We start from the raw sequence: 23,162 nt of genomic DNA, 5'->3' as shown, positions 1-23,162 counted from the left end.
CAAGAGTAAATTTATTTAGCTCCGGTGTACACTGCCCACGGCACACCTGTTCCCTGCGGAAGATATTAAGCATTTCATGCACATCTACACATATTCTTGGGGCAGGAACCACAGCTGTTTGTAATTTAACTGTAGCTGTAATCCCAAGTGTGAAATAGAACTAAAACAGTCAGTTATGGGACATTAAAATAAGGACTGAGGCAGATGATCCTTTTGTGGAAGGGCCTCAAAAGTGTAAAATAAAGAATAAGGTAGTTATTCAATAATTTCCAAAACGAGTGAGCACTGTTGTACTATTTTCTGAAGATGAATAATGTTTTCAAGATTTCTTCCATAGAATGAAACAGCCTGTCCCCACAGGAGAAGATCTCTTCACTGCACCTCTGTTCCCACTTTTATATCACACCTATAGAGAGATCATTATTAGTTTCTGGAATCTTAAATGTGCTCATTAATCTGACCTTCTAGCCAGTGAAAGTAAGTTCTTTGTTATCTGAAGGAAAATGACCCAAATACCAATATGTCATTATCTTAAACACTCCGGAGTTGACTAATTTTTATTATTTACTAATTGTCTTCTGATGGTTTCTGTATTAGTGTGTTGCTTCCAGCTTCAAGTAACAGACAACCCAACTCGAAATGGCTTAAAGAATAAAAGGATTTCTTTTCTCTCATCACAAGGAGTCCCAAATAAGGGAGGCTCTAGGATTGATTAACTCAGAAGTTAAATCACATTAGAGAAGACCCAGGTTCTTTCCATGTTTTCACTCTTTCATCTGAATTTCCAGACTGAAAAAAAGTACAGTGTGCTAGCCAGGGTTCTCCAAGAAACAGAACCAAAAGGCTAGCTAGCTAGCTAGAGAGATTTCAAATAATTGTTTTACGTGACTGTGGTGGCTGGCAAGTCTGGAATATTTGTAGGATAGTCTGGAAACTCTCAAACAGGAGCTGTTGCTGCAGGCTTAATGCAGAATGTCTTCTTCCTCCGGGAAACAGTTTTGCTCGTAAAATCTTTCAATTGATTGGAAGCCTACTCAGATTATCAAGCATAACTTTCTTTACCTAAAATCAACTGGTTGTAGATGCTAACCACATCTACAAAATACTTTCGCAGCAACGCCTAGATGACTGTTTAACTGAATAACTGGGTACTATAGCCTAGCCAAGTGTACACATAAAATTATCACAGACAGTTTCTTTTTCTCATGCAACTCTTAAGCACAAAGAAACCTTTTTCAGAAGCTTCCCCCACCCCAAACAGACTTCCTCTCAATTTCTGTTGGCCAGTGCTGAGATTAGTACTGAGTGCTTTATGAAAGCTGAGTGCTTTATGAAAACAACCTTTTGCAAGGGAAATGAAATCAAAATTGCTTTAAACCAGTTGGGTTTCAGCTGAGCCACGTAGGGCAAGAGTAGATATTAGGACTAAATATGGGAGGAGGGAGGGGAACATTGCTGTTGGATAGGCAAAAAGAGTATCTGGATCATAGCAGGAGCTCAATAAATATTTGAATGAATCAATAAATGAATGATGGGGACTTCCCTGGTGGTGCGATGGTTAAGAATCCGCCTGCCAATGCAGGGGACACGGGTTCGATCCCTGGTCCGGGAAGATCCCACATGCCACGGAGCAACTAAGCCCGTGCGCCACAGCTACTGAGCCTGCGCTCTAGAACCTGCATGCCACAACTACTTAAGTCGGCGCGCCTAGAGCCTGTGCTCCTCAACAAGAGAAGCCACCGCAGTGAGAAGCCCAAGCACTGTAACAAAGAGTAGCCCCCACTCACTGCAACTACAGAAAGCCTGCGCACAGCAAAGAAGACACAATGCCGTTGATAAATAAATAAATAAATAATTAGGAAAAAAAAGAATGGTAATGCCAGCTGAGGATAATGAGTTCTAGTGCCTTTTCTCCAAATATATATACCCCATTCAAGAAACTACTTTAGCAGGTAAATAGTATACATGCTGTGTGCATGATGTATGACTCTTGTCTGTGTGAAATCACATTCAAATCTTTGCCACACACTGCTAGGGATTATCACTCATAAATACTAAGTGAATACTAACTATGCTCGAGGATGAACTGGAAAAGAAAGGCAGAGAAATACTATTCTAAGTTTATAATCTATTTAATTTAGGATATTAAATGCAAAAGCTTTCATGCTGATGTACTTGAACTCCTAATTCTAGAACACACACTAAAATATTGGTTTTTTTGTTTTGTTTTTATTTATTTATTTTTGGCTGTGTTGGGTCTTCGTTGCTGCATGCGGGCTTTCTCTAGTTGCAGCAAGTGGGGGCTACTCTTCATTGTGGTGCACAGACTTACTGCGGTGGCTTCTCTTGTTGCAGAGCACGGGCTCTAGGCACATGGGCTTCAGTAGTTGTGGCGCGTGGGCTTCAGTAGTTGTGGCATGCGGGCTCAGTAGTTGTGGCTCGCAGGCTCAGTAGTTGTGGCACATGGGCTTAGTTGCTCCACGGCATGTGGGATCTTCCTGGACCAGGGGTTGAACCCATGTCCCCTGCATTAGCAGGTGGATTCTTAACCACTGCGCCACCAGGGAAGTTCCTAAGATATTGTTTTTTTGATAAATCAGACTGCAATTTAGAGAAATCTCCTAGGAAAGCAGAGAACCTCACCTGGGGACTATGCATTTCTCCAGGGAGTATCAAGGTATACTCAGGGAAAAAAAAGTGTTACAACATAGTAACAAATGCAACGTGTAACATGTTACAACATAGTTTTTTATGTTTATCTAGTCAGGGCTTCTTTTGATCAAGAATCTGGGTTCATATAACTTGATATAGGAACAAAATGGAGATATGTTCAGAATAAATGGGATACTGATTTATTATACACACATAAGCGTGCACACACACATACACATATGCACAACCACCACTACACCCAGTCTTTACTATTTTCTTACCACTTTAATAATTAGAGATTGTGTTATGTTCTTTTCATACTAAATTTTCATGGAAAATACTCAGCTGGTCCACAAGAAATTATTATTTTCCAGTTGTCTGGCTAAAATGCAACTTTATGTATTAAGAATATTATCAGAAACTTGTGAGGAGCTCCCGTGGATAAGAGGAAGTCTGTGACTAATTTCTCCTTCTTAAGCACTTCGGAAACCACTTCCCTTTCATCTTCCTGCTTTCCGTGTGAATTCTGGCCAATGTGTTCCTATGTATTCGTCTTGTAATCCGCAGAGTCCTTAAGATTTAGCTGGTTTCTTTCCATGCAAAATAGGAAGAACAATAGTTTTCTGAAATGCCTTAGAAGGTTCTAGATTTCTCTTTCCAATGTCAGTCTTTTCCACTAAAACGTGATATCCTTGGGGACAGGAATTATGTCATTTTCACCTTTATCCCTAGGTGCTCAATAACTGTTGGCCGGTTGAGGTAATGAAATATCCATGCCACATTAATTAGGTTCTCCCTCAAGTATTTTAAAAGCATCTCCTTCTACCATCCTATTTTCTGATTGTTCAATTGAGCTCTTGCTCTAGAACTACTTTTGTATTGTCCTTCATGCTTCTTCTTCCCAGGGGAGCTGTGTTGCATCAGAAACTCTTGACAAGAGTTTTGGGCCTTGCTTTTGGTCACCATGTCTTACTTTTAGCTAAGATTGGTTCAGGTATGGACAAGATGCTAGATGAGGCTTGTACAGGATAAGAGGTTGCTAACAAGTATATACTGATAATTACATTTGATAAACACTGATAATAAATGACTATGTATTGCCTGTCATATGGTGGTTATCTGGAGGTGCGAATAAGAATTTGAATATTTAACCAAGAAGACTGAGATACTCTTGGGAAAACAAAAAGATGTTTACTTCATGTAGACTCACTGAGGGTGGGAAAAGCAATGGTAATTGAATCAGTTTTATTAATGAAAAAGATAAAAATTAGGCCCATGTACACTATTTCCATTACACCAAAACAAAGCAGGCAGGAACAGTGACAGGTGTGTATTTTAAAAATTGTGTGGTTTGAACAAAATACCCTCTCCCTTTTGATTAGTTGAAAGGCTTTCTGGAAGTGGTTGAAATACGACATGGCATTTTAGTAAGATTTGAGAGAGTGCCTGATGATCTGGAAGTAAAATCAGGGCTGAGAACGACAACCCAGGACCAGAGCAGATATGTGAGAAGGGTAAGACATGGCAGTGAGATCACAGATAAGAAAGGAGTGAGAAAAACTCAAGGAGCAAATATTTAAAGTAAGACTATAAGTAGCCCAGGTTCAACATCTGGGTACCTAAGGGAGGAAAACAGACTCATTAATGCTGCCATCTTGAAGTTACTTCTCAAAATTTTGAGTACATAGAGGGGATTTAACATTTTTATTGAAGTATAGTTGACTTACAATCTTATATTACCTTCAGGTGTACAACATGGTTATCCGATGTTTCTATAGATTACACACCAAAGTTCTTATAATATTATTGACTGTATTCCCTGTGTTGTACATGACATCCTCGTGACTTATTTATCTTATAACTGGTAGTTTTTACCTGTTAATCCCCTTTACCTATTTTCTCCATTCCCCAACCCCCCTCCCCCATGGCAAACACTAGTTTGTTCTCTATATTGATGAGCCTGTTTCTGTTTTGTTATATTCATTCATTTATTTTACTTTTTCGAGTCCACATATAAGTGATAACATACAGTATTTGTCTTTCTCTGACTTATTTCACTAAGCATAGTGCCCTCCAAGGTCCATTCATGTTGCAAATAGTAAAATTTCATTCTTTTTTTTTTCCTTTGGCTGAGTAGTATTCCATTACACACACACACACACACACACACACACACACACACACACATGCGTATGTGTGTGTGTATGTATATATGTGAACTCTTCTTTATCTATTTATCATGGAGGTTCCTCAAAAAACTAAAAATAGAACTACTATGTGATCCAGCAATTCCACTCCTGGGTGTATATCTGAGGAAAAATGAAAACACTGATTCAAAATGATGCATGCACCCCAATGTTCACAGCGGCATTATTTACAATAGCCAAGATATAGAAGCAACCCAAGTGCCCATCAACAGATGAATGGATAAAGAAGATGTAATATATAAGCGGTGTTGGGAAAATAGGACAGCTACATGTAAAAGAATGAAACTAGACCATTTTCTCACACCATATACAAAAATAAACTCAAAATGGATTAAAGACTTAAAAATAACACCTGAACCCATAAAACTCCTTGAAGAAAAAAACGGGGATTTAATATTCTTAATTTAACTTCCTATTAGAGACCAAAAGGAATAGAGTGTTAAAGTGGACTTGTTATGTCCTTGTTGTGGGTGCACCTCTAAAGGTGCAGGAGGCAAGACGGAGGCTCTTAGAAGGTACCGTCGCCACAAGAACTTATGTCTGAGACTTTTAAAAACTATTGAGAGCTCCCTGTCGCTTTCCAAATCTGAAGTGAGAAACTTTCCAAAAATGCAAGGCTAAAGGGACAGGGAGTATCTTTTAATCTACTAGATACCAAGGAAACAGTAGACACTTTTCTAGTAGTGTATTGTCTTTGCAGAGAAGTTTAAACTATTTGGTTTCCCTAAAAATTGAGAGTAGCGGTTTGCAATTGGGTGATGCTAAGTGGGCCCTGATGTGGGGAGGAGAGAACACACAGCCTGGCATATCATTGTGCCACCCACCCAGGAGATGGGTGGGGAAAGTAGAAACTCACCTGTCTTCTTGCTTTGAGTTTTGACTTCTAGATTACAATCACAGAGTTCAGACAGCCCTTGGCAAATTGTTTGAGCTTGCTGAAATTAGGTATGTACATACAGACCTGGTACCAGAGTATACCTTGACATTTGTATAGTTAGTCTGGCTTTTTCTAGATTCCACAGGATTTGGGGTTCTTGTCTCTACCTTCAGACTTCCATCTGCAGTGTGGAATTATCAGTCCCCAAAGATATGGCTAAGATAATTTTGCCCCTTAAAATGAAGGCCAAATGTGTCCCTCTAGCCATTATGTAATATTCTTCTATTGGGGGTGCTTGAGATAATAGGTGTGAGCATGCTTTATAAACTGTAAAGTGCTATCTAAATAAAAGTTTTGTGGCTATTGCATGGTTAAACTAAGCTTTGCAATGAAAGAATTGGAATTGAACTGCAATTCTCAGTCTGGAGCCCACTGTCAATTAGGTTTATAGTTTCATCAATTTGCTATTTAATTGTTTCAAGTTATCCAAGTGCCAGGCAACGTTCTTGTATTCTTTCTTCCGTAAAGCAGTAGAACAAATACTTAAGTTTAACGTAAAAGTTGACATAGACGGAGGCAATATTTTTCTTTTTAGGACATTAAAAGACAGATATTTGGAGAAGTGCTTTTAAAACATTTTGGAATCTGGCTAAGTCTATCCATGGCTTTCACCAGCTGTCCCCCTAATTTGTCTCTCGCAGCTTCTTCCCATCTTCAAGAGCCTGTATCAACGTTCTCCTCATTGATGTCAGTTGGTGCAGCGGCTCCATGTGTGGTCAGGGTTGTTGGAATTCTAGAAGGGTCCATGTCACTTTATTTTTAGACTCCTTGTGACTTAAAAATATAAGAAATACCATAATAAGGTTAACAAAATTATGGTATATTTTTTTAAATTATGTCTCTTTATCCATACTTAGATGTAGGTTATTTTTACAATCTTTATTTTTGTATACAGATGTGTTTAACAATTACTGAATTTCTAGGCCAGGTTCAGGTGTCTAAAGTGCCTTTATAAGTAGTTTATATTGTCTAGACCCAAGGTATGCTGCAAGCCCAGTCTGGAGCAAAATTAGAAATAACGTCTTTCTAAAGACATGTTTAGTCATCCTAATCCAGTAATTTGTTTCCTTTCTCGGGCAGCAGGGCTGAGTTATACCTGGTTAGGCCACCATTCACAAGGGACAGCCAAGAAAACAGGGTACAGGTCACCAAAAACAAGACCAATCAATCCACCATGTGTTACGGTACAGGTTTCGCTGCGCAAATCACAAAACCTTTGTAAGATACGTGTGCCATCAAAAACGGGATCACTGCCATTGGTAAACCAGCAGCTACAGGAGCCTGTGTCACAGGTAAGATGCATCAAAAAAGACCATTTGCTATTAGGCCACAGAGAGCAGCATTAAGTCCAATATATGTTGATCCATTTTCAAGCAGATTCCTTTCTGCTTCCGGAAGTTGGTTCATTTTCCTGGTTATGATATCAAGTTCTCCTTGTCAGTATCGTCTGGTTCATGATTTTCCATCTTGAGCCTTACTCTTTCCACCCAGCACTCGCTGCTTCCTCTAGTATTCTTCAGCCATGCGAGGGCTCATGCCAACCTTTGCTCAACTCATCCAGGTGCAGCCCTCCTTCAGCATAGTTTCAGGGTTCAGACTTAACAAATGAATGCCCTTAACACAAACGAATAGATATTTTAAAAACGTAAGTTGATGCACAAGTTTGATACACTGCACTGGGCATAAAGGTGATTAAGACATAATACTCTCCCTCAAGGAATTCTCAGTCCAGCAAACTGTGCAATAGTATATAATAAATAATTGCACATAATTGTCGATAAGGTCATACAACCAGAAAGTACTTAACACGTAGTCTTTTTTCATAGAGAATGTCAAAACTTCAAACAGAAGTGCTTTCCTGTGTGGAAGCCTAGAGCAAGTGACTCTCCCGACTACTTCATGGGCCCTGAGCACACTGGGCTGGCTGTTCACCCCACCAGAGACCCATTCTCTGGTTCTTTGAGGTTGCTGGCATATGCAGCCACACGCTTGTTCATTGTGATTTTCAAGGTGACAGTGTGAGTTGCCATTTCACAACTGGGAAAGCCCCATTGTCTCCTGGCCCAACAGTGGTGCTGAAGCTTTTTTCAAATCGGTTCTCTCACTTTGAAAGCTCTTTTCATGTTTCAAAACACCAGAGAGAGCAAACTGATGCTAAATTACGTAATCTGCAGAGCAATCAATTGGACTAGGGGAAAGAAAAAAAAAGTTGGTCTGGTTATTTTGTTCCAGTCTGCACAGATAACACTCAATATCTTAATGGAGCTAAAACACATTACTGTCTAGGAGAGAGAGAGAGAGAGAGACTACAGTAACAAGTAGTCAATTTTCCCTCCTGAAAAACTTCATTTTGAGAAGACATACATTCTACACAAATCCTAGCTCCTGCTTGCACACTGTAATGCTTCAGTATCCTAGGGATTCTTTGACCTCGTGAGATACCTCCCCAATCCATGCCTTATATATCTCCTGTCTCACCAACTCAGAGCAATTGGAAGAGACTGAGAGATTCAGTTCTAAAAAACAAGCCTCATCATAATGGAAAATCCAATTAACTTTAGATATAGGAGACGCATACCAGCAGCAGTGCTGTAATTTTACCTTCTATGAAAATGGCTTAGCTGCTCATTAGGTAGCATGTCAAAAATTAAACAACGTCAATTATTTTCCTTGTCTCGAGATCTAGCATTATCTGGGGAATTAGAAGACCGACCACTGATATACATTTCAACTAGATGTAATTCCTGAAATCTTTGTTTTTTACTGTTTTATCTTGCATGTTCTGGGATGAGGGAAAATTATTTTCTCTGGGGAACCCAGACTGAACTCCTGTTCAATGGTTTGTAGATTGTGAAATGATGATGCAGATAATGTTGATGTCGTTTTTAGCTTTCCTAAGCGAAAAGTGATATGAAATAGTGATATTATCATGCTTACTGTCTCAGCTGCTTTGTGAGAGAAGTAAGAAAGTGATTGTTATCCCTGCTTACAGGAAGATAAACTGGGAGGCTGCAGGACTGGCTGAAATGTTCATACGTGATGGTTGATGGAGCTGAAACAAAAGCCAGGTCTCGACATCAAGCTCAGTGTCCAGCCTCCATACTATGCCTTTTCACACTGGCAAAGCTGACACACCCTGGGTTTCTAATGCAAGCCTGATTTTTATTACTTTTTGCAGATGTGCCTAGCTGCATTGAAAAATAAATCTATTCTTTTCCACAAAATGGCGAAGGATAGAAAGATGGTTAAGTCCTAATCCCTGTCCTCTAGAGGGTTAAAACAGTACCACAGGGCTTCCCTGGTGGCGCAGTGGTTGAGAGTCCGCCTGCCGATGCAGGGCACACGGGTTCGTGCCCCAGTCTGGGAAGATCCCACATGCTGCGGAGCGGCTGGGCCCGTGAGCCATGGCCGCTGAGCCTGCGCGTCTGGAGCCTGTGCTCCGCGACGGGAGAGGCCACAACAGTGAGAGGCCCGCCTACCGCAAAAAAATAAATAAAACAGTACCACAAATACAAAGCAGAGAAATCATAGACAGCCTATTAGAAATATAAGAAAATTATATTAAAGTCTTTCTGAAAGTAGGTAAAATATAAATTATAGGTGTGTAAACACATACTTATAAGTACAAGAGTGATACGGAAGTTTAAGGAGGTCTCTTTTGGTTGGGAGTAAAGAAAAATCAGGGAAAGCAAATGAGGGAAGAGGGGAGGATGATTGGGCTGCACTTCCCTTCCCTGTGGTTTCTTTTTGTTTAGCCAGCCTGCCCTTCCCCAGGCAGAGTTTCTCCAACTTAATGCTGCATGTAAGACTTAACCGAGGGAAACTTTTTAAAAATGCAGATTCATATGTTCACAAACATCTAGATGCCATGGGCCCGCAGTGAGATCTTGAAATCTGCACTTTTAGCAAGGCTCCAGTGGCTGAGAGTCAAGCTTTGGACTTTGAATTGGGAAACAGTGCTTTGAGATCATGCCAATCATCAGTTTTAAGGAAAGGAGAGTTCCAACTTGGAAGATATAGATGATATAGGAGTCCACAAAGGGTGGTCTTTGCAATCTCCAGCTGACATCATGGGAAAGTAGGACTGAAAGAGGAAAGGAAAAGACACCTCTCAGTAATTAACGAATACAGTCTTCTCCCAGCCCATGTATACTTGGGCACAGCCCTGTGTGCGTGCATCAGAGAAATCTGACTCCTGACAATGCTTCCACTTTCCCTGTCCAGCTCCTACATTTCCTCTGACCCTCCTATTATGCTTCATCTGGGGCACGGCTGCTCTCATTTTCCATTTATGAATAATTTGGGGCTATATTTAGGCATCTCCAGTCATTAGGTACCCACATTTCTGTACACAGCCTATAAGGTTTTATTTTTTTTTTTTTTTAGAATTCTAGAAATTCATGAGAAAGAAAGCTCTTAATATTAGGTCACTTAGTCAATTACCTCCCTTCCTGCCTAATGCAAGATCATTCCCAATAGTCCTGTTTCTAGCTCTGTTGCCTATTTTTAAATGTACTAACTGATGGTGATTCTGCCACTCCCCTCAGGAGACTGTTATCCTGGCCCACCATTCTCAGTGTCAGGGGGCTTTCCCTGGTAATTAGCTCCAACTTGCTATTTCTTCCCCTTCCCATTATCCTTGGTTATCAATTCCCTTGTAACAACATTATTTCTCTCACAGTAGTTCTATATTTTTAGATAGTTTCCACAGTTTCACAAGCCACTGTTAAAAAGAGCTGAGCTACTTAGTATCAGCCCATATCTTAATTAGTCACGCTGTTGGAGGATGAAGATGGACCTAATGCAAAGGGTCATTGGGTCCTGCTGTGTCCCGCCAAGGGCTGCATTATCTTGTGCCTGCATCTCCGTGCTTGTCTGCATTGATTTTATCAGTCTGAGGTCATCCTCCTCTACAGAGCAGCGTCTCTTTAAGCGTAATGTGTCTAGGTCACATGAAGGTGTATAAAAAAAGGGCCACCTCATTATCTGAAAAATGGGAACGAGACTGCCTACTTGGTTACATTTCTATGAATGTTAAATGATACCAGGTACACAAATAATTTAGCAAAAATTCTAGCATGCAGTAAATATAATAAAATCCTGAGGCATATCGAAATGGTACTAACATGAATATACCTCACTCTGTTTTCAGCTTTACCTCATTCTGTTTTCAGCTTTGTTAATTGCTGGTTATATGACCTCATCAAAACTTATGTGCAATGATTAATTATATAATCCTTCACAGTTGCTGGACCGAGTATTCCTTGAGGAGAGGAATTGTGTCTTATTCACCTTTATGCCCAGGGCATCAAACTTAAATGTATCAGCCTAAGTTGTTTTGCCTTCCTGAGCCTCAGTGTTCACTTCTGTGAAATGAGCACATATGATCTACCTTTAGGTCAGACATATTTTATGTCCTAGCTTATATCTTCTTAGCCCACAGTTTTGCTCCAGCCACTGCTGCAGCTACCTCACGTGCAGAGGAAGAGACCAACGACACCTCACCTCACCCGCACCCCGAGGAATCCTGCCATCACCTAAGAGACATCTGCAAGAGCCTGGGTCCGATCATCCAAGCAGTGGTTCTCACCGGGAAGATTTGGTGATCACAACTGTGGGAGGGAGGTGCCACTGGCATCTACTAGAAAGCGGCCGGGGACACTGTTAACAACCTGCGATGTCCCCAACAAGAAAGAATTGCCCAGCCCGTATGCCAATAGTGCTGCTGTTGAGAAACCCTGACAGAGAGACCCTACAGAAACCTCATCCGAGGAAGATGCCTCATAAGATACACTCCTTTCTCTCGTGTTCAGACCCTGTCCCCTTCACCGCTCTGGACTGGACCCATCAGAAGGTTATTTCTCTGCTCTATAAGTGCATACATGAATACAGCAGATTTATACTAATAAGGTGTGTGTATAATAGCAGAACATTGGTTTCTATCCTGTGGTGTCAGAGCTGTAATGCTAGGAATGTTTAGGTCACAGCACCACCACAGGGGGATACATGCTCTTTGCTCCGGGAAGAAACAGCACAGCTAAAGAATTGCAATACAGAAACGAAGGGAACAAGTGTAGAAGTGGATCTTGAGGGTACTCATATATGAGGTTAGAGTGTAAGGCTGGAGAGGGGAGAATTTATTGACATTGGAACACTCTCCCATGATAGAGGGTTCGATGTCTTAGCAAGGACAAAAAAAAAATTGGTCCTAATACACTGCTGGGATCATTCTTTGAAGCTTGGACCTGACCAAAGTAAATCAGGTATAAAAATGCTTTGGCAGAGTATTTGGGAAAAGGATCAAAAGGCTCAGAGAGAGAGATGGGAATGCTGTAATAGATTTATGTTAGATCAAAGAAACCTCCACCTGACTATGATCTCTGAGGAGGCCCAAAAGACACTCTTCCACTCAGTCAGTAAAGAATGCATGGGGGCTTCCCTGGTGGCGCAGTGGTTGAGAGTCCGCCTGCCGATGCAGGGGACACGGGTTTGTGCCCCGGTCCCAGAGGATCCCACATGCCACGGAGCGGCTGGGCCCGTGAGCCATGGCCACTGAGCCTGCGCGTCCGGAGCCTGTGCTCCACAACGGGAGAGGCCACAACAGTGAGAGGCCCGCGTATGGCAAAAAAAAAAAAAAAAAAAAGAATGCATGATGAAGGGAAGCACAACATGGTGGAGAAGCTTGGCTATAGCTGCTGACTGATGGTGAGAGATACTATATTGGAACTGGTTTCCCTGATATTACTGGAATTGATAGGATTCTAAAATAGCAGAGGCAATTTAGTCTCTACAGAAATAGGGTGGACATCATTATTGAAATGGACAGCAAGGCCAGAGTGACAATCAGAGTGTCTTAACCCATAGGGATCTGTGGGAATTGTTAATAGATCATGGGAGCAAGATGGATAGGCAGCCAACTAGAGTTCTGTGTCATCTGTGTAACCAGAAATTGAAATTCAGCAAGCAAAAAACTGGTGTCAGCCACCATGATGGAAAAAATCATGCACTCACTCATTTTCTAGATCTAAATCAATTCTCAGACCCTGAGCTCAGTCTCAGAACCAGAGCTCACCGACTAATGAAGAGGCTAGGTCCCCTCAAGGAAGAATTCTGAAATACCACTGTAATTATATGTAGTAAATATTCCCTGATTCCCAAAGGAATCTGAAATTAGTTACCAGAGTAAGTATGTACTGGGGAAAGAAGAATACCCAGACCATTCAAGGGACTGTTAGGCACAGGGTCTGAGTTGACTCTGATAGCAAGAAATCTAAAATGCCACTGGACCCTTCATTAGAGAAGGCTCATGTAAGCCGGATAATGAGTGGACTCCCGGCCCACATCCATCCCAGAGTGGTCCAATGGGTCCACAGACCATCTGTGCAGTTATTGCCCATTCCCCCAGTGCCATCAAGATTTGTTCTTTGGCCAAAGGTATAAGGGCAACAGTGTTTGCAAGGGGCAAGAGGAAGTCCCTAAATCTGCAGTATTATGTCACAGACGGAATTTCAGAAATTAGCACCACTATCAAAGATTTGGAGGATGCAAGGATACCCCCTTCAGTTCACCTATTTGGCCACTGCAAAAATGACAGAGATCATGGTGAATGACGATGGACCAAAATAAACATAAACAAGCGGTCGTCACAATCACAACTGCTATACCAGGTGTGGTATTTTCCTAGAACAGATTATCACAGCTTCTGGCACTTTTGAGCAGAAAAATGTATTTTTTTCTCAATCCCCATAAATAATAAGGATCAAAAGCAGTTTGCTGTTAAGTAGAAAAGTCCACAGTATTCATTGTCTGTCTTACCCCAGAACCAGGTTAAATCTGTTCTCTGTCACAATATAGTCCACAGAGACCTTGATCGTCTTGATATTGCACAGAACCTGCATGATTGCTGGTTGACAACGCTGATGGTGCCATGGTGATCGGACCTGGTGATCAGGAGGCAGCAAGTATTTAGATTGTCCTGGTAAGACACATACATGCTAGACGGTAGATGATAAAACCCTCAAAGTTTCAAGGACCCACCACAGGGATGATGTTTTTAAAGATCCAATGAACGGGAACATGTGGGAAATTTTTTAATATAAATGACAAATTGTTGACCTACACACGTCCTATCGCTAATAAAGAGGCACTGCGCGTGGCAGGCTTATTTGAATACTGGTGTCAACACACACCATACACAGTCATACACTGTGAACCATTTATTGGTGTCTTGAAAGGCTGCCATATACCAAGGTGTGGTATATGCTGCCCAGAACAGGAAAGGACCCTATAGCAGGTCCAGACTGCAGTCCAAGCTGCCCTGATGCTCAGGCAGTATGACCTAGAAGATGGATAGTGCATTAGGACGCTGTATACAGTCTCTGTCAAACCTCAATATGACCTTTCTGGAAAAAACAGTGAAAATCTTATCTACTTGTACACAGATTTGGCATCTAGATGAATGGATTTGTTTGCATGTTTAAAAATAAAATGATCTGCTTTAGTTGAAGCCATTAGTGCTCATGAATAACTGAATTTATACTTAATTCTTCGCAAATATACTTAAATTACATATACATTGTATCATGTTAAGGAACCAGAGTTAGCCCAGATATCTCAGCCCTGGTAGCAAAATCAAAGCTGTAACTGTAGTTAGGGGTTGAGAACTGATACCAAATGGCTAAATCCAATTATGTTTTCCGCTATTTGATTGGACCAGCACAGTGTTTAAATTAAACATCAAAAAACGAAGCCAGTGAATGCCTTTAGCAGGAGCATGCACTCTCTAGTCTGCCATGGGCACCTCCATTTCCTCTGTCTTACATCCACCCAGCCTACTTTTATCTGCATAGTCCTGAAGACTACTGAGTTTGAGCTTCCTTTTCTACACAGGGAGTATTCTTCCTGATATTTATCTCATACCTTGCAGTTTCTGCCTCATAGTAGCACTAAGTAAATATCTGTTGAATGAATGAATGGCTGCATCAATGCGCATATGCATTTTGTGTAGAGGAGGAAAAAGCACCTTGGACAAAGGGTCAGGTTCTGGTCCAGGTTGTTTTGTTGCACATACCCTACTTTGAGTCTCTCAGTCTTACGTCTCTTTTAAAGTGAAGGGATCAGGCTAGATGAACAATAAGGCCATCTTGAGATCTCAATTCTGTTATCCTTTACTGTCTTTAAGTGTACGCGTTCACGTGTAATCGTATTGTTCCCCAATCTCAGGGAACACTATTCTGTATTATGTTAAATGTACAATAAATTTTTCTTTCAAAAAAAAGAAAAGCCTCAGTATAAGAGTCCCAGCACAGACCCTGGGTTCTGGAGCAAGGTCAAACCTTCGAAGATATAGAACTTCTCGCCATTTTGAAAGCAGCTCCTGGCATGCTTTTGAGCCCTAGTAGAGACTAGGACATCAAGAGTGACTAAGCACCTGGAGCTGCCTGTGGTGAGTGGGATTATGAGATCCACAAAGTCATAAGGCTATCCAGGAACAGGAGCAAACCACAGTATGACGTAAATAGTGCATTACATGCAGGACTGGATTGAGCAGGTCCAGAGAGCACAAGTAAGTTGCATAAGCATGTGGCCTCGAGTTCCTCATGACTTTCCTCTGTTGCACTGATGCCTTCCTTCAGCTACACCCACACTCTCGTGGAGGCTTCCCTATGACCAACTTACAGAGGAGGAAATATTGAGCCTGGTTCACAGATGGATTCGTGCAATGCATTTATGATAGCTGAAAATGCACAATACAGCCCCACTCAAAGGTGACCTTGAAGGTAAGTGGAAAAGGGAAGTTTTCCCAGCAGGTATAACTCTGAGCAACACACTTGGTTATATACCTTGTATGCAGGGAGAAACTGCCTAAAACACAGATATACACAGCCTTGTGGGCTGACAGAGGGCTTTGTTGATTGGTCAAGATCCTGAAACGAACACAATTAGAGGCTTAGAGACAAGGAAGTTTGAGAAACAGGTTTATGGATGAATCTTTGGCAGAGGGACCAAAGCATATATGGGTATTTGTGTCCTGTGTTAATGGCCACCGGGAACATTCTAGAGTGTTCAGAGAGGTTCTGGACAATCTGGTGAATAGGCTCACTTGTCCAGTGCATATCAGTCAGCTTCTGACCTCAGCCACCCCAGTGCTACCACAGTAGTCCCATGAATGAGGCAGCCTTGGGGGCAAGGATGGGCTCTCTCCCACTAAGACAGATGTAACTACTGCCACTGCTGAACTCCTAAGATGCCAGCTGCAGGTCTGCAATATGGTGCCTCAATATAGAAACATCTCTCAAGGAGGTCAACTACGTGGTGACAAGTGGGTGACATCCTAGAAGGGCAGTAATACATCCTTACACTTGCTTTGATTATGAGTTTGCTTTTCCTATCCAAGGCTTCTCAGCTAGCATCATCTGAGGGCTTGAAGAGTGTACAGTTTACAACATAGGATCCCAATGACATTGCCTCAGATCAAGGGACATGTTTTACAGTGAAGGTAAATGAAATGAGTGGGTGGAGAGAGAATCCTCAGACCCTACCATACACCACAACACTCTGAAGAAGCCAGTCTAGTAGAATGATAGAATCACCTATTAAGTGCCCAGCTAGGAAGCCAGCTTGGGGACCACATCCAGCAAGGTTGGACGCTGTCCTCCAGGATTCTCTATGTGCAGTGAAGCCAACATGTGGTGACATGTAACTAGAATACAAGGGCCTGAAAAACAGAAGGTGGAAGTAGGATTTTCCCCTTGCGTTACCACTCCTAGTGACCCACTTTCAGAATATGTGCTTCCTGTCCCTAGGTCCTTAGGCTCTGCTGCATTAAAAGCCCTGAGTCCAGGGCTTCCCTGGTGGCACAGTGGTTGAGAGTCCGCCTGCCGATGCAGGGGACGGGGGTTCGTGCCCCGGTCCGGGAAGATCCCACATGCCACGGAGCGGCTGGGCCCGTGAGCCATGGCTGCTGAGCCTGTGCTCCGCGACAGGAGAGGCCACAAGAGTGAGAGGCCCACATACCGCAAAAAAAAAAAAAAAAAAAAAAAAGCCCTGAGTCCTGGCACTAGGGGTGAAGAGGAGGGTAGACACAGAAAGGCAGAAAGAGTTCCACTGAATTTAAAGCTATGACTACTATGTATTTTGTCATTTGGGGCCTCTCAAATGGATGGACCCACAAGAAAAGAATGGAAAAGAAGTTGCCCACACTGGTAGGGCAACTGACTCTGATTACCATCAAGAAATTTGGTATTTCTGGATGATATCACTGATATGTGGAATCTAAAAATACAACAGACTAGTGAACATAACATAAAAGAAGCAGACTCACAGATACAGAGAACAAACTAGTGGTTGCCAGTGGGGAGGGGGAGAGGCCACGTAGGGGTGGGGAAGTGGGAGGTACAAACTACTGGGTGTAAGAGAGGCTCAAGGATGTATTGTACAACACGAGGAATAGAGCCAATATTTTGTAATAACTGTAAATGGAAAGTCACCTTTAAAAATTGTATAAAAAATGTTTTTACCTTTTTTTAATTCGATATTTGCTACACAATGGTGGCATGAAGGAATACAGATCTAACCTAGGATGTTCACTGGGGCTTCTCCTGATGCTTCCATGCAATTCCAGCAAACAGCCTAACAAACGTAAAGCAACTAAGAGATCCAGATTCTGGAGATAAATGCTCCAACCAGGAAATACAAGGAAGTTAACACCCTCTGGAGCAACCTTTGGCCAAGGGGGGAAAGGAAGCTGGTGGATAAATAGTTTCCTTCTCCTGTTTCAGGTGGATAAGCCTGAGGCAGAGCCTACACAGTTCCGCAAAAGGCACCCAGGCAAATTGAGGCCTAGTTCTCCAGGTTGGTAACCAACTCGATACTGTACCCTGAGATTAGCTTTCCCTCCTCCCCCATTTCACTCTTCCCAGCACCCTCAGTCTTGTTCCCTGTGATAACTTCCCCAAATCAACTACCCACACTAAGTCATTGTCTCAGGCTCTGCTTTTTGGAAGAACCCCCAAAGTATTATTGTGACAACCTCCAAGAGTATTATTGTGAATATCTAATGAAATAGCCTAGAGCTGGGGTAGAATATTGGGGGGAAAAAGTACAAGAACTTAAATATATCCTGGTAATTTTTCTAAAGCCCAAGGATAAAAATAAAATTCTTCAAGCTTCCAGGCAGAAAATAACACTAATAACAACAGGCCACCTGGAAAAGAAAAAGAAATCAGACTGATATTGAAAAATCTCATCTGTAACACTAAAAACTAGAAAATAGTAATGTTTCCAAGCAAGAAGAATGTGACTCTAAGATTCTATAGCCAACCTATCCTTGTGTGACAGCAAGAGACAGACATTTTCAAATATGTAGGGATCTCAGAAAGTCCCACAACAGGAAATCTCTAACCAGAGGAAACTGCAAAAATAACTCAAGGAAATGGAATACATGGTATATAAGAAATAATGGTAAGTACTGAAATCCGTAAAATGGACAGAAATCTAGCTATAATGATGATGTATCATTAACTTTTATAATGGTTAAGAAAATTCTTAAAATAGAAGAAGTCTAATATTAAAAACATAAGTACCTATTTCATGTGCTACCACAGTGCCAGGGATAGGGTAAGTATTAAAAACCAATTTGTTCTCTTCCTTACCTGTTATTTCTTGTCATCATGAAACACACATACAAGCAAAAGAGTGCATATATAACATATGGCATAGATAGAGTTTAAAAAATAATAACGATAGAAAAAAAAATCTGTGCTTCTTCCCCCTAGCTTAAGCTTTATCTTCCCGCTTTTTCAATATGCTTTATTTTTGTAGCGAAGCCTTCTGTTTTTCACAATGGAAAATTTTCAACTTCTTACTTTTTAAAAATGTTTTAAGTTTTAAAATTTTAAATTGTAATTTTCCTTACATTTTATTTCCTTCTTTAAGTAACAAGGCTCTAGAACAAATCCCTGCTACCACCATTAGCTGTATAAACTAGACCCAGGGACTGGATCTCCTTGAGCCTAAGTTTCCCCTTTCGTAAAATCCTCACCTTCCCCACAGAAGCATCACTGGGAGTGTGGAGGGAGGACATAATTACTGTGGAAGATGTGCTCCATAACGTATAACTACTACTGTTACGGTTTTCCCTAAAGTAGAGAACAAAAGAGCATATACGTAAGAGAAGCACCTGGAATAATACCATCCAGCCACAGTGTGTCTGTTCCCCAAAGCTCATGCTATCAATTCTGCAGAAACGCTTGGACAGGGCTGGTTTTCTCTGGCTAACCTTTCTTTGGTCTTCCTGATCTGGCATACCCTGTTTCACTCTCTTTACCACTAAAAAACTGTGCTCATCAATACACTCTTTTGCTCTTTTATCCCTTTTAAAAATCCAACACATGAAGGAATCACCATTGAGTTCCATAAATTGCCTGAAGGAAAAGCTAAAATAAACAAATGTATCTGCTGCAAGGTGCCAGCAGTAAATTTTCAAAATAGCTCTGTGCAATGGACAGAATTAACTTTCCTTTTATTCTTCTGGCAGCATGTCTTTGTAGAGTTTGGCAGAGACATTTAACAGAACAGAACAAAACTTTATTTTCTCCTTGTACTGGTCTGACACTGTCAGCCTGAGCATTTTGGGGGATGACCCGGTGCACCCGGAATGGGCTCTGTGAGCTCGCAGGAGGCAGGAACAATGGCCTGCAGGCGGCTGAAGAGGGCAGCCCTGCAACTTGGAGCCACACCAACCCTGCTGGGAAGGAAGCCTATCCGTTTATCAAATTGACAGCAAGGCAGCGAAGGGAGCAGCTGAAGCACCCTTCGCCAAGGACAGGCGTCATGCAGAAAAATACATCATTGCTGCTAGTGAACGAATGTATTTCTGGTTCAATGGTTGGACCATATCACTAGCCATCTAAGGTAATGGCCAGTAAAGAATGACCAACAGTCACATCCTTCAAACAAAGCTGAAAAAAGGTTTATCTAAAGCGAGTTATTGGGTTGGAGTCAGACTTGCTGGTCTCGTAGAAAGAACGGAACCCTGACTAGCATCTCACGTCCATTCCAGAATCTGTTAAGGGCCTCACCCTAAAGAACACCCACCGAACCGTGGCCTTTTCCTGAACATGTCTCAAGGTTACCCAGCTTTAGCTTAGAACCTCCTCTTTGCCAAGTGGTTCAAACTACACTGGCAAGAAGCTATCACGTTCAGACAGATTTCAACTGAGCAAATTCTGCAAGGCAATTCTGGAGACGCTATCACTGCCTCTCAGAAGAGTAGTTTCCAATGTATTTTTAAACAGGATGAGAAAAATTTTCACTATTTCTAGCTCCTATTTCACCATCACTACAAAAAAGCCAATTTGCTTGGGAAAGCCAATGTTACTACTAAAATATTGAAGGCAGAACAATGTTTTGTCACTCATCTCCATATTATATGCTTTCCTAAAATCGAATGCCTCTGTTTATAGCACCATCACTATTGCAATATGACAAGGTTACATATATTTATGTGGTTATTTGCTTGATGTTATTCCCACCATCAAACTGTAAACTCCATGAAGCCAGGTGATGTCTCTTTTTGCTCACCTATTCCAGTCCCTGGTATGCAGAACGTAACCAAAACATGTTTGTTGAATGAATATTATTTAGCAGGATGAGTTGTAATGATTTTTATATTAGTTACCCACGATGTGCTCAGAATTGGATAATACATAAAAGAACCAGCAGTGTAGCCTCCAGTCTTGAGAAGTTTACAGTCTAAGGTTGTTCTCAGGAACAGTGTTTTAGGTAACTAAGAACTCACACACCCCACTCCAGCATTCCCAGTCCATTGCTTTCCCGTTGCACTGATCACCTTCTAGCATACTATCCAATTCACTTCTTTGGTTTTTGCACTGTCTCCCCTCACTGGAATGTCAAGTCCAGGAGCAGGAGTTTTTCAACTGTTTTGTCTGTGGATGTTGTCCCTGTACCCAATAATCATACTAATTGGTCATTTCCTCCTCTTTAGAATACTTGTGTATTTCTAACCTGGCTATCTTTTCTCTCCGACCTTATCTCCTACCTAACTTATGCCATTCTACATGGAGGGCTTCATTGTTCCCCAACTGGCCCAAGCAGCTCCAGCCTTGGGGTCTTTGCACTTGCCAGCCCTTCTCAGTAGGAGGCTTTTTCACCAGTTACCCTCATGCTCACACCCTTACCTCCTTCAGATCTTTATTCGAAAGTCACCCTGACAGCAGGGTCTCGCCTGATAATCTTAATTAAATTTGAACCCCTTCCCTGCAAGACACACATACAGTCTTAGAACCTGCCAACCTCCTGCCCTGGTTTTTCTCCATGACACCCATCACAGCCTAATATACAATGTTAGTTATTTGTTGTCTGTTGGTCTCCCTCCCTCCCCTCCCACAGACACACAAATTCTAAGCTCCATGAGGGCAGACATTATCCTCTCCCTTGCTCACTGATATTTCCGCAAGATCTAGAAAACTGTGTTACACTTGGCACTCAATAAATATTTGTTGAATAGATGAATTATTGTAAAGGCAATTTTTATACGTGAAACACCAGTTTTTAGAATGTTCCACTTTAGTTCAGAGAGCACACACATGATTATAATAAGATGTTTGAATTTCAAATAAGAAGTTGAATATGAAATAAAAGATATAATAAGAAGTAGGTGACTTGGAAAGGTCAAGTAATACAAGGTATACATGTTTGCCTTTTGATGAATACACTGCTAGAGTTTAGGTTGTTGATAAATTTTGGCTTGAAAATCTCTAAGCAGTTGTTTGCTATCATATGCTATTTTTGAAGGCAGCAATCAAAACACACACAGGCACGCACACACACACACACACAAGATTGCGTCTGGTGCCCAGGGAAAATGAGAGGAAATGACTTTTAAATGGCTAAGGAAAGTATTCATGATTTATTAGTTCAGTGGAAGAGCAGAGCAGGCATCCACTTAACAAAGTGGGCAGAATCAACCTTAACCAGGTAGATGTCAATATGGAGACTCATTGACCAAATACCTACAGTTACAGCTGTGTGATTATGAACGACCCTGAGAATCAGAAACTTCAGAGTAACACTACAAGATCTTCCTCTTCCTTTCCCATCAGCCTGGAGACAGGAAATTTGCAAGGAATAATTTTCGCCATGTGAAACTCAGTCCAAAGTATACATTCTCCCTCCAGCCAGGGACTCGAGAGTAGGATTTGGAAGGGTAGAAGCGATTGTTTGTTCTCTCGAATAGAATCACATCGCTTCAGAGCACATACTTTCATAATCATGCCCTCCGATCGCAGCGTTTTAGGAAGGAAAAAACTGAACCAAGCCAAAAGCTCCTCAGCTAACTTGGAGGGAATATCCCAACCAGTCTCAAGATCCCTGAAGCCCATACCACTGTCCCCTCTGCATGCAGGAGTGTCATTGCTGGTGTCCCAGTTAGATCTCCAGAGAAGAACTCATTTCAGCCCAAATAATGCATGCATTCAAATCTATATATGCATGGTAGAGAGACAGAGGGATAGACATAGATAAATACAGATGCACTACATGTAGAAAATCAGTGTCATAAACTTCATTGATCTTGTTTTTTAATAAAGGAGAAAATGGAAAGTTTCTCATAATCTCATAGCCCTGATAACACCTGTTGATATTTAAATCCTTGTATTTTTAACACTTTTATGTCTTCCACCTTAATAGTATTTAGTCACAATTTCTTGACCAGTTTCTATGTACCAGGTCCTGTCTTAGGTGATTCATTTATTTCAACTTCACAGCAACCCTCTGACCTAGGTATTATTAGCCCCATTTTACAGAGGAAGGGATGGAGTTCAGGACGTTTACTCAGAAAGTAACTTGGCCAAAGCCAAACAGCCCAGGTGTGGCTGGGCCTATTCTCAAACCCAAACCAACCTCCAAGGCCAGTGTTTTTCCTACTGCCCCTCACTGCATCCCCATATTCCCTCTGGGAAACAAAACCCCATTTCCTTCCTCATCCAAGATAGATACTTAAACCCTGTATTTATGAGGACAGCTAACAATATCTCAATTACGATCACTCTATTTAGATAACAATGAAGTAACATCATTAGTATTTAAATAACAAACTTTACTTCGGTTTAAAAACCATGTAAGGTGACTTTATTTTTCACCCATGCATTTGGCAATCAACCTGAGCAAAACCCTCCAGGCTGGGAGTGGCGATTCTCCTGCTGCCAGTGGAAGACTTTTAGCCTCATGCGGAGAAGCAAGAATCTCAGTGATTTTTCTTGTCCCTTGCCTGCCTAGAATGCTTTCCTCCAAACAGAACAGATTTGTAGATTTGTAAGGGAAGGTTGGCTGAACCAGGAAGACAT

The 23,162-nt window shown here is 41.5% G+C and overlaps 1 long non-coding RNA gene and 1 pseudogene across 2 annotated transcripts in view; both read right to left on the bottom strand.

The window, feature by feature from the left end:
- Positions 1 to 23,162, bottom strand: part of LOC137225863 (uncharacterized) — an 84,942-nt gene that overhangs the window by 49,662 nt on the left and 12,118 nt on the right. The gene's annotated exons all lie outside the window — the stretch shown is intronic.
- LOC137225862 (transmembrane protein 126A pseudogene) lies at positions 6,705 to 7,262 on the bottom strand (annotated as a pseudogene).

This window comes from Pseudorca crassidens, chromosome 6, assembly GCF_039906515.1.
Source record: "Pseudorca crassidens isolate mPseCra1 chromosome 6, mPseCra1.hap1, whole genome shotgun sequence".
Classification (NCBI taxonomy): Eukaryota; Metazoa; Chordata; class Mammalia; order Artiodactyla; family Delphinidae; genus Pseudorca; species Pseudorca crassidens.
This window is presented reverse-complemented; position numbering and strand designations above follow the sequence as displayed.